The sequence below is a fragment of the Denticeps clupeoides genome, chromosome 6, assembly GCF_900700375.1.
Source record: "Denticeps clupeoides chromosome 6, fDenClu1.1, whole genome shotgun sequence".
Classification (NCBI taxonomy): Eukaryota; Metazoa; Chordata; class Actinopteri; order Clupeiformes; family Denticipitidae; genus Denticeps; species Denticeps clupeoides.
In genome coordinates, this window is record NC_041712.1 from 12694763 (window position 1) to 12708861 (window position 14099).

General features: G+C 42.2%; 1 protein-coding gene and 1 pseudogene across 1 annotated transcript in view; both read left to right on the forward strand.

Annotated features, from left to right (window-relative positions):
• The window catches only part of LOC114791987 (protocadherin beta-16-like), a 258171-nt gene that overhangs the window by 73149 nt on the left and 170923 nt on the right, over window positions 1-14099 (forward strand). The window lies entirely within an intron of this gene.
• On the forward strand, window positions 4607-11333 carry LOC114791809 (protocadherin beta-16-like; annotated as a pseudogene).

The window sequence follows — 14099 nt, forward strand, 5'->3', positions numbered from 1 at the left end:
ACAATTTATAATCAATAAATTGCGTTCAGTGGTCCGTGTTCTTCTTTTTTGCAGTCTGCATTTTTCTTTTTCGCCTCACAGTGTCGCTCTTTACCATCTCTGCTGGTGTGTCACGAACACACCCATTTCATTTGAATGAAGCTAATTCTGCCCGAGCTTTGTGTGAAGGGAGGCGTCGTCTTTTTACTTTAGGACCGGGCTGGATCTCCAACGTGTTCTTATTGAAAATGGCGAGCGCTCAGTTCCACATTGCGCAATTGCTGTTGCGCTTCGCTGCGATTTGGGTGTCAGTCGCTGACATGTCCAGCGCCGATATTCGGTACACTGTGGTGGAGGAAGCCAGAGTCAAACACGTTATCGGAAGCCTGAGCAAGGACCTGAGCCTGGATGTTCTGCGCCTGAAGCCGCGCGGAGCCCGCGTGGATTTCCACGGCGAGAGGCGCTACTGCGCTATAGACCTGGATTCCGGGGAGCTCGTCGTCACGGAGAGAATCGACAGGGAATCGTTCTGTTCTTCCAGCGGTCCTTGCCTCCTGCATTTCGAGTTGGTTTTGGAGAACCCGTTGGAGCTGCACAACATCGCGCTGGAGGTGCAGGACATCAACGACAATGCTCCTGCCTTCCCCAAAGACTCCATCAGGCTGGAGGTCAGCGAAATCGCGCCTACCGGGAGTCGCTTCCAAATCGCCCGCGCGCGGGATTTGGACGTCGGCGCAAATTCGGTGCAAAAATATGTTCTCGGCCAGAATGACTATTTTGTGCTGGACTCCAGGAGGGACAAAGAAAGGTACGTGGACATCGTCCTGAAAAGCAACCTCGATCGAGAAACGGAGGGTGAATATTCGTTAGTGTTGACGGCTGTGGACGGAGGAAATCCCTCCATGTCCGGCACCGTTGCGATCCACGTCCTCGTGATTGATGCAAATGACAATTCTCCCACGTTCTCCCAGCCGTTGTACAGAGCTGTCATGTCCGAGAATTCGGCTGCAGGCACGGCCGTTGTTCAAGTCACAGCGACTGATGTCGACGAAGGTCCAAATGGGCTCGTTTCATTTTTTATGAACCATGTATCTGAAGAAACAAGGGGTCTGTTTAAAATCGACCAGAATACGGGACTGATATCAGTGATTGGTGAACTGGACCACGAGAAGGCCTCGTCATACGAAATAGAAATTCAAGCGGAAGATGGCGGAGGCCAGGCGGGGCACTGCAAAGTGATAATCGACGTGTCGGACATGAACGATAACGCGCCTGTAATAACAATTAAATCTATCATGACTATTATTCCCGAAAATGTTCCATCCGGCACGGAGGTAGCTGTCATTAACGTCAAAGACCAGGACGCTGGAGAAAACAGCAGAGTGATGTGCAGCATTCCCGACAACATTCCTTTTAAACTGCAGGCGTCTATAAAGAATTATTTCACAATAACCACCAGTGCACTTCTCGACCGTGAGCAAAAGACAGAATACAATGTAACAGTAACTGCATCAGATGGAGGATTACCTTCTCTCTTTTCAACTAGCGTTTTCACATTCCAAATATCTGACGTGAACGACAACCCCCCTGTGTTTGAAGAACAGTCCTACTCTGCCTATGTGAGTGAGAATAACAAACCCGGCTCCTCTGTTTGTTCTGTTACTGCGAGAGACCCAGACTGGAGACAGAACGGCACAGTCTTCTATTCTCTGTTGCCCAGTGAGGTCAGTGGTGCTCCAGTCTCCTCATTCTTATCCATTAATGGAGACACAGGGGTGATCCATGCTGTCAGGTCCTTTGACTATGAGAAGTTCAGGAGCTTGAATGTCCAGGTTGTGGCCAGAGACAACGGTTCTCCTCCACTAAGCAGCAACGTGACTGTGAGCATCTTCATATCGGACGAGAACGATAACTCTCCACAGATATTATACCTGCTCCAGCAGGAAACACCTTCATGACTGAGATGGTTCCTAAAGCTGCTCTTTCAGGCTCCCTGGTCTCCAAGGTGATCGCTGTAGATGCTGATTCTGGACAGAACGCGTGGTTGTCTTATCAGATCATCAAGTCGACTGATCCAGGACTTTTCACTGTTGGTCTCCATAGTGGGGAGATCAGAGCGCTGAGGGACATTTCTGAATCTGACAGCATGAAGCAGAATCTTGTTATTTCAGTGAAAGATAACGGACAGACCCCTCTCTCTGCAACCTGTACAGTTTCTTTACTCATTTCAGACAACTTGGCTGAAGTTCCAGACCTTAAAGACGTGTCTTATGAGGAGAACAATTCCAAACTGACTTCGTATCTGATCATCGCGCTGGTTTCAGTCTCCACCTTTTTCCTGACTTTCCTTATTCTGGTCCTGGCTGTGAGGTTCTGTCGGAGGAGAAAGCCCAGACTGTTGTTTGATGGAGCAGTTGCTATTCCCAGCGCATATTTCCCTCCCAACTATGCAGAGGTAGAGGGAGCAGGAACTCTGCGCAGTTCTTACAATTATGATACATATCTGACCACGGGATCACGTACCAGCGACTTCAAGTTTGTCACATCCTACAATGACAACACGCTGCCTGCTGATGAGACGCTGAAGAAAAGTATGGAACATCTTGATGGAAGTGTTCTTACTCTGAATGATTCTTCCTTAGCCATTGAGGTAAGACACAAATATTATGAATATTATTTTTATGCTTAATTTATTTAAACTCTGTTTTTATGACATAGGTGCAAATTCAAAAACTATTTAGTCATTTTACATTCAATCATTATTGGCAAAATACATCGAGGCTGTGGTGCCATAGTGGGTAAAGGAGCAGACTCATAACTGAAATGTTGAGGTTCAAATCCAGAACAGTAAAAATGTCACTGAGGTTCTCTTGAAAGAGATACCAGCCCTACACTGCCTCCCAGGCACTTTTCATGGCTGCTCACTGCTCACTAAGGGTGATGGGTTAAGTTCAGAAGACCCATTTTGTTTTGTGTACCTGGTGCAGTGGTCTGTATCACAATGACAATCACTTCACTTTCAGTCATGTTTTTTTATAAATTGCTCATGAAGTGTATGTGATTTTTACATGTTACATTTGACACATTAGTCTGGCAATTATATTATTGGTTAGTGTCATGCAAAGACTTACAAGAAAACCCAACTGTGATCAAAAAGTTTTTATGAAGAAAAAAGGGTTTAAAGAAAGGTTTATAAAAATGATGTAAAAGAATATTATCACGAGGATGGAACCCCAAAAATACTTACATTAGGGAACATCAAGTATCTACTAAGATATGCTCTGTGTAATGGTGCTGTTTATTGCCTGCTGATCAGAGTCTTTTCTAGTGTGGGTGTCATGATCCGGTCCTGCAGGGTGTCCTGTGTAATTATGTTTCCTAATTGTGTTCATCTGTGTATGACTGTATAAAGCTGCCATGTTCGTGCCTGTTCGTCATTGGAACATGTTTGGTGAGGTTTCCTTTGGCCTGTCCACCATGTATTAAACCCCTGTTTCGTGACATCATGTGTATGCGTCCTTCTTCCTTGCCATGTCCAGCCATCGTGACAGTGGAATGTAATGCACTCTATGTGGTGGTGAACAGAAGGAGGGTGACAGTGAGTGGGCAGTTATACAATGGTGTGACAGTTATACTCTAAGTAAATTATGGTATTTTTAGTTTTTAAATGATGAAAATATTGTTGCTTAATTCTCTTACGTGTTTTGTTGATTATGGTGTTTTGTATGTTTAGAATATACCATTTTGGAGAAGTAATTTCTATTTCATGCATGTAATGACACTGTTGCTTTCTTTCCATGGTGTTATCGCTATGATTCAGCACCACGTCTTTGGACAGCGACCATGTCCATGTTTGAGTGTTGAAGATGGAGATTAGCACTAGTTTGGTGAATACCTGGAGAATTCTTTCCCCTGTGATGATGTGTGTAGCACGGGCATTCGGACAAATGTTCAAACTGTGGGTTTCAGAGCAGTAGCCCAGTTTTAGGTATGTGGCTATGAACACTGGAAACACATTTTATAAGATCAAACTTATTGTAAGGCAATGGTTATAATATTTTATATCTATGTTGCTACACCATTAAGCTTCCCTTTTTGCCTTGGTTAATCTGCGCTGTTGAACTTTTTTTGGTTACAGGTATGAAAATAATTGATCAATCTTTATTGATACATTCAGTGTAATTTAGCAATTAATTTTATGATCTGTGTTACTTTTCCTGAATAACTCAAGCCTTTTGTGCTTGATTTACAAATTGGACGACTTTATGTGCTTCAAAAATGAACCTAATTGGAATCTAAAAAATAATATAAGGTTATCAAATGTAATAATGTATTTAATTTTTTAGTAACATGTTTTTCCCGTTTCCCTTGACTTTCAAACAATTTTTATTTAATGTGGTTTTGTAATGGCAACGTTCTCTTTTCATCAGTGTCAGATACGAAAATGCATTTAATTAATAATCCAGCAACATTTCTTACTCTATCAATCATTTTTGGTTCTGTGACTGTGAGTATTTATTTGTGGAGCTATAAATTTCATGTTCATGTCACCTTTATTATAACCGGTAATTTTTCTGCGATATTTTAGTTGTACGCTGAGTGTCGCTATGTACCAAGTCTGGTTAGAAATCATATCTCCTCCCTAGATGTTTTGCATGAGGAGGAGGCTTTGTCGAGCTGTACAACATCTCACAGTCGACATTTGAAGCGTCCTTCACCTTTCGGTCGCATTTCTTCTTGCAACTGTACCTGGCGTTTAAATAAAATCTTTTTAGTTACTGATCGACGATGGAACACCGCGGATTTTCTTTTTTTATGATGACGGCAGGATTTTATGTTTTTCTCTGGCATGGTGGCAGTGGAGAAATCAGCTATTCCATTCCAGAGGAGATGAGGATCTGCGCTGTTGTCGGAAATATCGCGAAGGATATCGGATTAAATGCAAAGATTCTGTCAGCTCGAAAAGCGCGTTTGGATGTGGATGATGGGAGCAGTCGTTATTTCGACATCAGTTTAAACTCGGGGGATCTTGTGATAGCTGAGAGGCTGGACAGAGAAAAGCTTTGTGCCGCGCTGGCCGCTTGTTCCCTTAAATATGAAATTCTTCTCGAAAATCCACTAGAACTGCATCGTGTCGTTGTTCAGATTCAAGATGTAAACGACAACGCACCGAAATTTGCAAACGAAAAGGTCAAATTTGAGATCACGGAATCAGCAGTTAAAGGAGCTCGGTTTGCTGTTGGCGAGGCTCATGATGCGGACATCGGACTGAACGGAGTCCAGAGCTATTCCTTACAGAAGAACGACCATTTTACTCTGGATGTCCGTGCGAAACAAGGCCGTGGGAAACAGATTGAGTTGGTTTTAGATAAAGAGCTAGATCGCGAGCAGCAGCAGGAACTGATGTTAACACTGACTGCTGTAGACGGAGGAACCCCGCAGAGATCTGGTACAGTAACCATTCACGTGACTGTACTTGACGCGAATGATAACGTTCCGGTTTTTACTCAGTCTGTATATGAAGTCAGTGTTCCTGAAAACCTTCCTCTCGATTCCGTCTTGCTGACAGTCAGTGCTGTGGAGTGCCAGTCAGTGCCTCATCTTAGATGAGGAAACTGAACAATTTAAAATTAATAAGAAACTGGTGAAATTATACTGAATGCTGCTCTTGATTTTGAAAAAGAGACATCATACGAAATTTCCGTCCATGCAAAAGATAGTGCAGGTCTAACGTCTTTTGCTAATGTCATTATTAAAATTACAGATATTAATGATAACGCGCCTGTTATTGTAGTAAAGTCTCTAAACGACCCTCTTCTAGAAAATGTACCACCAGGAACAGAAGTCGGAATCATTAACATACAAGATAAAGATTCAGGACCCAATCGTCAGGTGCATTGTTCCATTCAGCAGAACGTTCCATTCAAACTAAACCCGTCAATTAAGAATTATTACTCTATTGTAACAACAAGTGAATTAGACCGTGAGGTCATAAGTGAATATAATTTAACAATCACTGCCACAGATGAAGGAACACCACCTTTATCTTCATCCAAAACCATCCACCTTTCTTTATCTGATGTGAACGACAACCCCCCTGTGTTTGAAGAACAGTCCTACTCTGCCTATGTGAGTGAGAATAACAAACCCGGCTCCTCTGTTTGTTCTGTTACTGCGAGAGACCCAGACTGGAGACAGAACGGCACAGTCTTCTATTCTCTGTTGCCCAGTGAGGTCAGTGGTGCTCCAGTCTCCTCATTCTTATCCATTAATGGAGACACAGGGGTGATCCATGCTGTCAGGTCCTTTGATTATGAGAAGTTCAGGAGCTTGAAAGTTCAGGTTGTGGCCAGAGACAACGGTTCTCCTCCACTCAGCAGCAACGTGACTGTGAGCATCTTCATATCAGACGAGAACGATAACTCTCCACAGATATTATACCCTGCTCCAGCAGGAAACACCTTCATGACTGAGATGGTTCCTAAAGCTGCTCTTTCAGGCTCCCTGGTCTCCAAGGTGATTGCTGTAGATGCTGATTCTGGACAGAACGCGTGGCTGTCTTATCAGATCATCAAGTCGACTGATCCAGGACTTTTCACTGTTGGTCTCCATAGTGGAGAAATCAGAGCGCTGAGGGACATTTCTGAATCTGACAGCATGAAGCAGAATCTTGTTATTTCAGTGAAAGATAACGGACAGACCCCTCTCTCTGCAACCTGTACAGTTTCTTTACTCATTTCAGACAACTTGGCTGAAGTTCCAGACCTTAAAGACGTGTCTAATGAGGAGAACAATTCCAAACTGACTTCGTATCTGATCATCGCGCTGGTTTCAGTCTCCACCTTTTTCCTGACTTTCCTTATTCTGGTCCTGGCTGTGAGGTTCTGTCGGAGGAGAAAGCCCAGACTGTTGTTTGATGGAGCAGTTGCTATTCCCAGCGCATATTTCCCTCCCAACTATGCCGAGGTAGAGGGAGCAGGAACTCTGCGCAGTTCTTACAATTATGATACATATCTGACCACGGGATCACGTACCAGCGACTTCAAGTTTGTCACGTCCTACAATGACAACACGCTGCCTGCTGATGATACATTGAAGAAAAGTATGGAACATCTTGATGGAAGTGTTCTTACTCTGAATGATGCTTCCTCAGTCATTGAGGTAAGAGACAAGTATCATGATACTAACTTAAAAAAAAAATGTTTTTCATCCTTAATTCATTTAAAAGTGATTATTCTGACTGTAATACTTAGGCGGAAATTCAAGTATTTTTTTTTCTTTCTATGTCCCATCCTCATTAGCAAAATACGTCAGGGCAGTGGTTGCGTAGCTGGTATGGCAGTGGATTAGTAAGTGAAAAACTGTGGGTCTAAATGCCAAACAATCAAGATGCCACTGATGTCCACTTGAGCAAAATACAGTCTGGGGCACCTTTCATGTCTACCTACTGTGCACTAAGGGCAATGTGCTAAATGCAGAGGGCTTATTTTGTTGTGTGCATAATGCTGTGTATCACTTCTCTTTCACTTCGTTTTTTTCTATGTTTTTTATCATTTGGTTTTGCAGTGTATGTGATGTTTACATGTTATATTTAAAACATTAGTGTGGCCAAAATATTTGTGGTTAGTGTCATGCCAAAGATTTACAGGAAAACCCAATTGTATTCAAAAGGGAAAGCATTATTATTATTATTTTCAAAAATGTGCAAAATATAACAATTACGGAATGGGAACCCAAAAGCAAAGTATATTAGGGAACATCAAGTATCTACTAAGAGAAGCTCTGTGTAATGGTGAAAGGGTCTTGCTTGCTAGGCACTGGGATATGCTGATAATGCTCATGAGTTATTTGTGGTTTGGAGTGTAATGCAGTGCATGTGGTGGTGATCAAAAGAAGGTTGATTGTGAGTGTGCAGCTATACGATGGTGTGACAGTCTGTTCATTTTTAAATTATAAAAATTTTGTTGCTTAATTCTCTGACGTGTTTTTTGATTACGGTGTTTTGTATGTTTAGAATATAACATTTTGGAGAAATAATTTCTATTGCATGCATGTAATGACACTGTTGCTTTCTTTCCATGGTGTTATCAATATGATTCAGCACCACGTCTTTGAACAGCGACCATGTCAATGTTTGAGTGTTGAAGATGGAGATTAGCACTAGTTTGGTGAATATCTGGAGAATTATTTTCCCTCTGATGATGTATGTAGCACTGTGCATAAGCGAAAAAATTCAAACTGTGGGTATCTGTTGTTGTGCACTAAGCTTCTATTTTTGTTTTGGTTGATTTGGGCTTTTGCAGATATGAAATAATATTATCAATATTTTATTGATACATTCAGTGTGATTTTTCAATTAATTTTATGATCTGTGTTACTATTCCTGAATAACTTCGGCCTTTTGTACTTGATTTAAAATCTGACAACTTTATGTGCCGTAAAAATAAACCTAATTGTTTTTTTAAATAAATAAATAAATAAAGTTATTAAATGTAATAACGTAATAACATTTTTAGTACCATGGTTTCCCGTTTCCTTTAACTTTCAAAATTTTCCATTTATTTTTATGGCAACGTCCCCTTTTTATCAGCGTCAGATACGAAAATGTATTTAATTAATAATCCCGCAAAATCCCGACAATACTTTTTGTATCTGTGACTGTGAGTATTTATTTGTGGAGCTATAATGTTCATGTTCATGTCACCTTTATTATGATCGGTAATTTTCTGCGATATTTTAGTTGTACGCTGAGTGTCGCTATGTACCAAGTCTGGTTAGAAATCATATCTCCTCCCTAGATGTTTTGCATGAGGAGGAGGCTTTGTCGAGCTGTACAACATCTCACAGTCGACATTTGAAGCGTCCTTCACCTTTCGGTCGCATTTCTTCTTGCAACTGTATCTGGCGTTTAAATAAAATCTTTTTAGTTACTGATCGACGATGGAACACCGCGGATTTTCTTTTTTTATGATGACGGCAGGATTTTATGTTTTTCTCTGGCATGGTGGCAGTGGAGAAATCAGCTATTCCATTCCAGAGGAGATGAGGATCGGCGCTGTTGTCGGAAATATCGCGAAGGATATCGGATTAAATGCAAAGACGCTGTCAGCTCGAAAAGCGCGTTTGGATGTGGATGATGGGAGCAGTCGTTATTTCGACATCAGTTTAAACTCGGGGGATCTTGTGATAGCTGAGAGGCTCGACAGGGAAAAGCTTTGCGGCGCGCTGGCCGCTTGTTCCCTTAATATGAAATTCTTCTCGAAAATCCACTAGAACTGCATCGTGTCGTTGTTCAGATTCAAGATGTAAACGACAACGCACCGAAATTTGCAAACGAAAAGGTCACATTTGAGATACGAGAGTCAGCATATAAAGGAGCTCGGTTTGCTGTTGGCGAGGCTCATGATGCGGACATCGGACTGAACGGAGTCCAGAGCTATTCCTTACAGAAGAACGACCATTTTACTCTGGATGTCCGTGCGAAACAAGGTCGTGGGAAGCAGATTGAGTTGGTTTTAGATAAAGAGCTAGATCGCGAGCAGCAGCAGGAACTGATGTTAACACTGACTGCTGTAGACGGAGGAACCCCGCAGAGATCTGGTACAGTAACCATTCACGTGACTGTACTTGACGCGAATGATAACGTTCCGGTTTTTACTCAGTCTGTATATGAAGTCAGTGTTCCTGAAAACCTTCCTCTCGATTCCGTCTTGCTGACAGTCAGCGCTGTGGACGCTGATGAGGGGCCGAATGGTCAAGTTTCATACGAATTTGGTAGCATCTTAGATGAGGAAACTGAACAATTTAAAATGAATAAGAAAACTGGTGAAATTATACTGAATGCTGCTCTTGATTTTGAAAGAAAGACATCATATGAAATTTCCGTCCAAGCGAAGGATAGTGCAGGTCTAACGTCTTTTGCTAATGTCATTATTAAAATTACAGATATTAATGATAATGCACCTGTCATTGTAGTAAAGTCTCTAAACGACCCTCTTCTAGAAAATGTACCACCAGGAACAGAAGTCGGAATCATTAACATACAAGATAAAGATTCAGGACCCAATCGTCAGGTGCATTGTTCCATTCAGCAGAACGTTCCATTCAAACTAAACCCGTCAATTAAGAATTATTACTCTATTGTAACAACAAGTGAATTAGACCGTGAGGTCATTAGTGAATATAATTTAACAATCACTGCAACAGATGAAGGAACACCACCTTTATCTTCATCCAAAACCATCCGCCTTTCTTTATCTGATGTGAACGACAACCCCCCTGTGTTTGAAGAACAGTCCTACTCTGCCTATGTGAGTGAGAATAACAAACCCGGCTCCTCTGTTTGTTCTGTTACTGCGAGAGACCCAGACTGGAGACAGAACGGCACAGTCTTCTATTCTCTGTTGCCCAGTGAGGTCAGTGGTGCTCCAGTCTCCTCATTCTTATCCATTAATGGAGACACAGGGGTGATCCATGCTGTCAGGTCTTTTGATTACGAGAAGTTTAGGAGCTTGAAAGTTCAGGTTGTGGCCAGAGACAACGGTTCTCCTCCACTCAGCAGCAACATGACTGTGAGCATCTTCATATCGGACGAGAACGATAACTCTCCACAGATATTATACCCTGCTCCAGCAGGAAACACCTTCATGACTGAGATGGTTCCTAAAGCTGCTCTTTCAGGCTCCCTGGTCTCCAAGGTGATCGCTGTAGATGCTGATTCTGGACAGAATGCGTGGCTGTCTTATCAGATCATCAAGTCGACTGATCCAGGACTTTTCACTGTTGGTCTCCATAGTGGAGAGATCAGAGCGCTGAGGGACATTTCTGAATCTGACAGCATGAAGCAGAATCTTGTTATTTCAGTGAAAGATAACGGACAGACCCCTCTCTCTGCAACCTGTACAGTTTCTTTACTCATTTCAGACAACTTGGCTGAAGTTCCAGACCTTAAAGACGTGTCTTATGAGGAGAACAATTCCAAACTGACTTCGTATCTGATCATCGCGCTGGTTTCAGTCTCCACCTTTTTCCTGACTTTCCTTATTCTGGTCCTGGCTGTGAGGTTCTGTCGGAGGAGAAAGCCCAGACTGTTGTTTGATGGAGCAGTTGCTATTCCCAGCGCGTTTTTCCCTCCCAACTATGCAGAGGTAGAGGGAGCAGGAACTCTGCGCAGTTCTTACAATTATGATACATATCTGACCACGGGATCACGTACCAGCGACTTCAAGTTTGTCACGTCCTACAATGACAACACGCTGCCTGCTGATGACACACTGAAGAGCATTAATGCATATGCTGTGAAGGACATACTGTCTGATAATGATCTGTCTTCAGAGGTAAGAATGGTTGTTTGAATGAATAATTAGAACTATGATATTTATTTATCTTGCTGTGTTCTCATTTATTCTGCATGTGATGCTTTAGTGTTTGCTCCAGTATTACTTGTATTTTCTTAAAGTTTATGCTGTCTATAACTATTTAAGTAAAATTATAAATTTTGTTATGCAAGTATTTCCCAAAGTGAAATGCAGATATCTTAAAATTTACAGAATTTTTTTTCAACCTTAGTAGTTTTATTTAAATACTTTTCAAAGGAACTTGTAGAATTTAGTGTCATTAGATAGAAAGGTTTGAACTTTACTTGTTTACTTTTGACATGGGTGGTTTGGTTCGTGGAGATATAATTGAGAACGTATTTTAAAGAGGGTTTTAAATTAGTTTGATTTGTTTTTTATTTACTGAATAATTGTATTGTACAGTCACACTTTACAAATACTGCATTATCTGTTTTAATTAAGCATTATTTCCTTTACTAATATGATGCATGCTTGGGAATTTAAAACAGGTTTACTACCATAAAGTGGTTCCCAGAAAGGGTTTCTGCTGCTTTAGGTAATTCTCATAGTTTCCTGATTTTGTACCATCAATCTTTTGTATTCATGACGTCTCTTTCACTCCAAACCTTTGAATCTACTTTAAAAAAATCATAGCAGTACATTTGCTTCGGTTGTCATAGAAAAGTACTGCAACTATCCGTTCAAGAATTAATGTTTCTGATTGTTTCTCTCTTGATAATCTCAAGGTTTAAGTTAATGTGAGGAATAAATGCTCACAGTGAGAATCGGCGATATTAAACGCACGTGTCCTTGTAGACTCCAGTGTAAAATACGCGCTGTTTAAGAAAAAAAATGTTTTTTACATTATTAGACTGCATTATTATAAATGTACACACAGCGTCGCTGTCCACCAGCTACATTTTTGTTTTATCCGATCTCCTCCCTGAACCAGTTAAAGAAGGGAGGCGTCTGGACGTGATCTGCGCCAGCGCCGTCCTCTCTGGCTTTAATAAATCGGAATTCGTCCTGGTTTCATAAAAATAATCTAAAAGCGACATTAGAGGCGCGCGAATCTGAAAATCGTGTTGGACCGAATCACCAAACGATGGAGCGCGACGGGTTTTCGTTTCCTTCCGTTGTCATCTTCGTGGCTTCTGTTTTCCTCACGTTGGGAAACAGCGACGGTGAACTCAGCTATTCCGTTCAGGAGGAGATGAACCGCGGATCTGTGGTCGGGAACATCGCCAAAGATATTGGAATTAATGTTCGTAGTCTGACTGCGCGCAAAGCGCGATTGGATTTCGAGGACGACGGCAGGCGTTACTGTGATGTCAACCTGAGCTCCGGTGACTTGGTCGTCGCGGAACGAATCGACAGAGATCAGCTTTGTGCCGCCAGAACCGCCTGCTTGATCAGGTTTGACATGTTTCTGGAAGATCCGTTGGAATTACATCGTGTCACTCTGCAAATTGAGGACATCAACGACAACGCGCCCGTGTTTGCCAAAGAAATAATTAAATTAGAAATAACGGAATCTGCAGTTAAAGGCGCTCGTTTCGCTGTGGATGAGGCGCATGATGCGGATATCGGACTGAACGCTGTTCAGAGCTACACTCTGCAAAAAAATCCATATTTTATTTTTTCTGTGCATGCAAATCCCGGAGGAGGGAAATACGGTGAGCTGGTGCTGGAGAAAGAACTCGACCGCGAAAGACAGGGGGACATGACTCTGGTCCTTACTGCAGTGGACGGAGGCACTCCTCCCAAGTCGGGAAATGTCAAGATTCATATCACTGTTTTAGACGCTAACGACAACACTCCAGTTTTTACAAAACCCATTTATAAAGTTAGCCTGGCTGAAAATTCTCCTCTGGGTTCCGTGGTGGTTAGAGTCAGCGCGACGGATGCAGATGATGGCGCGAACGGGCAGGTGACGTATGAATTTGGCCGCATTTCTGCAGACGTTAGCCAGATATTTACACTGAACTCGAAAACTGGAGACATTGTTTTAAACGGGCAAGTAGATTTTGAGAAAGACTCGTCCTATGAAATGAGGATTCAAGCTAAAGACAGCGCTGGCCTGGCATCCTTTGCAAACGTGGTAGTAGAAATCATTGATGTTAATGATAACGCCCCAGTAATTCTAATCAAATCTCTGAAAGACTCTGTCCCAGAGAACATCGCACCAGGATCCGAAGTGGGAATTATTAATGTGCAGGACAAAGATTCGGGAACAAATCGCCAAGTTCGCTGTTCCGTTCAGAACGACGTACCTTTCAAACTGAACCCTTCAATGAAAAACTATTACTCTATTATAACAACAAGTGAACTTGACCGCGAACTGGTGACATCATATAACGTAACAGTAATTGCGACTGATGAAGGCACTCCGCAGTTGTCCTCATTTAAAACAATTAGCCTCTCTGTGTCTGATGTGAACGACAACCCCCCTGTGTTTGAAGAACAGTCCTACTCTGCCTATGTGAGTGAGAATAACAAACCCGGCTCCTCTGTTTGTTCTGTTACTGCGAGAGACCCAGACTGGAGACAGAATGGCACAGTCTTCTATTCTCTGTTGCCCAGTGAGGTCAGTGGTGCTCCAGTCTCCTCATTCTTATCCATTAATGGAGACACAGGGGTGATCCATGCTGTCAGGTCCTTTGATTATGAGAAGTTCAGGAGCTTGAAAGTCCAGGTTGTGGCCAGAGACAACGGTTCTCCTCCACTCAGCAGCAACGTGACTGTGAGCATCTTCATATCGGACGAGAACGATAACTCTCCACA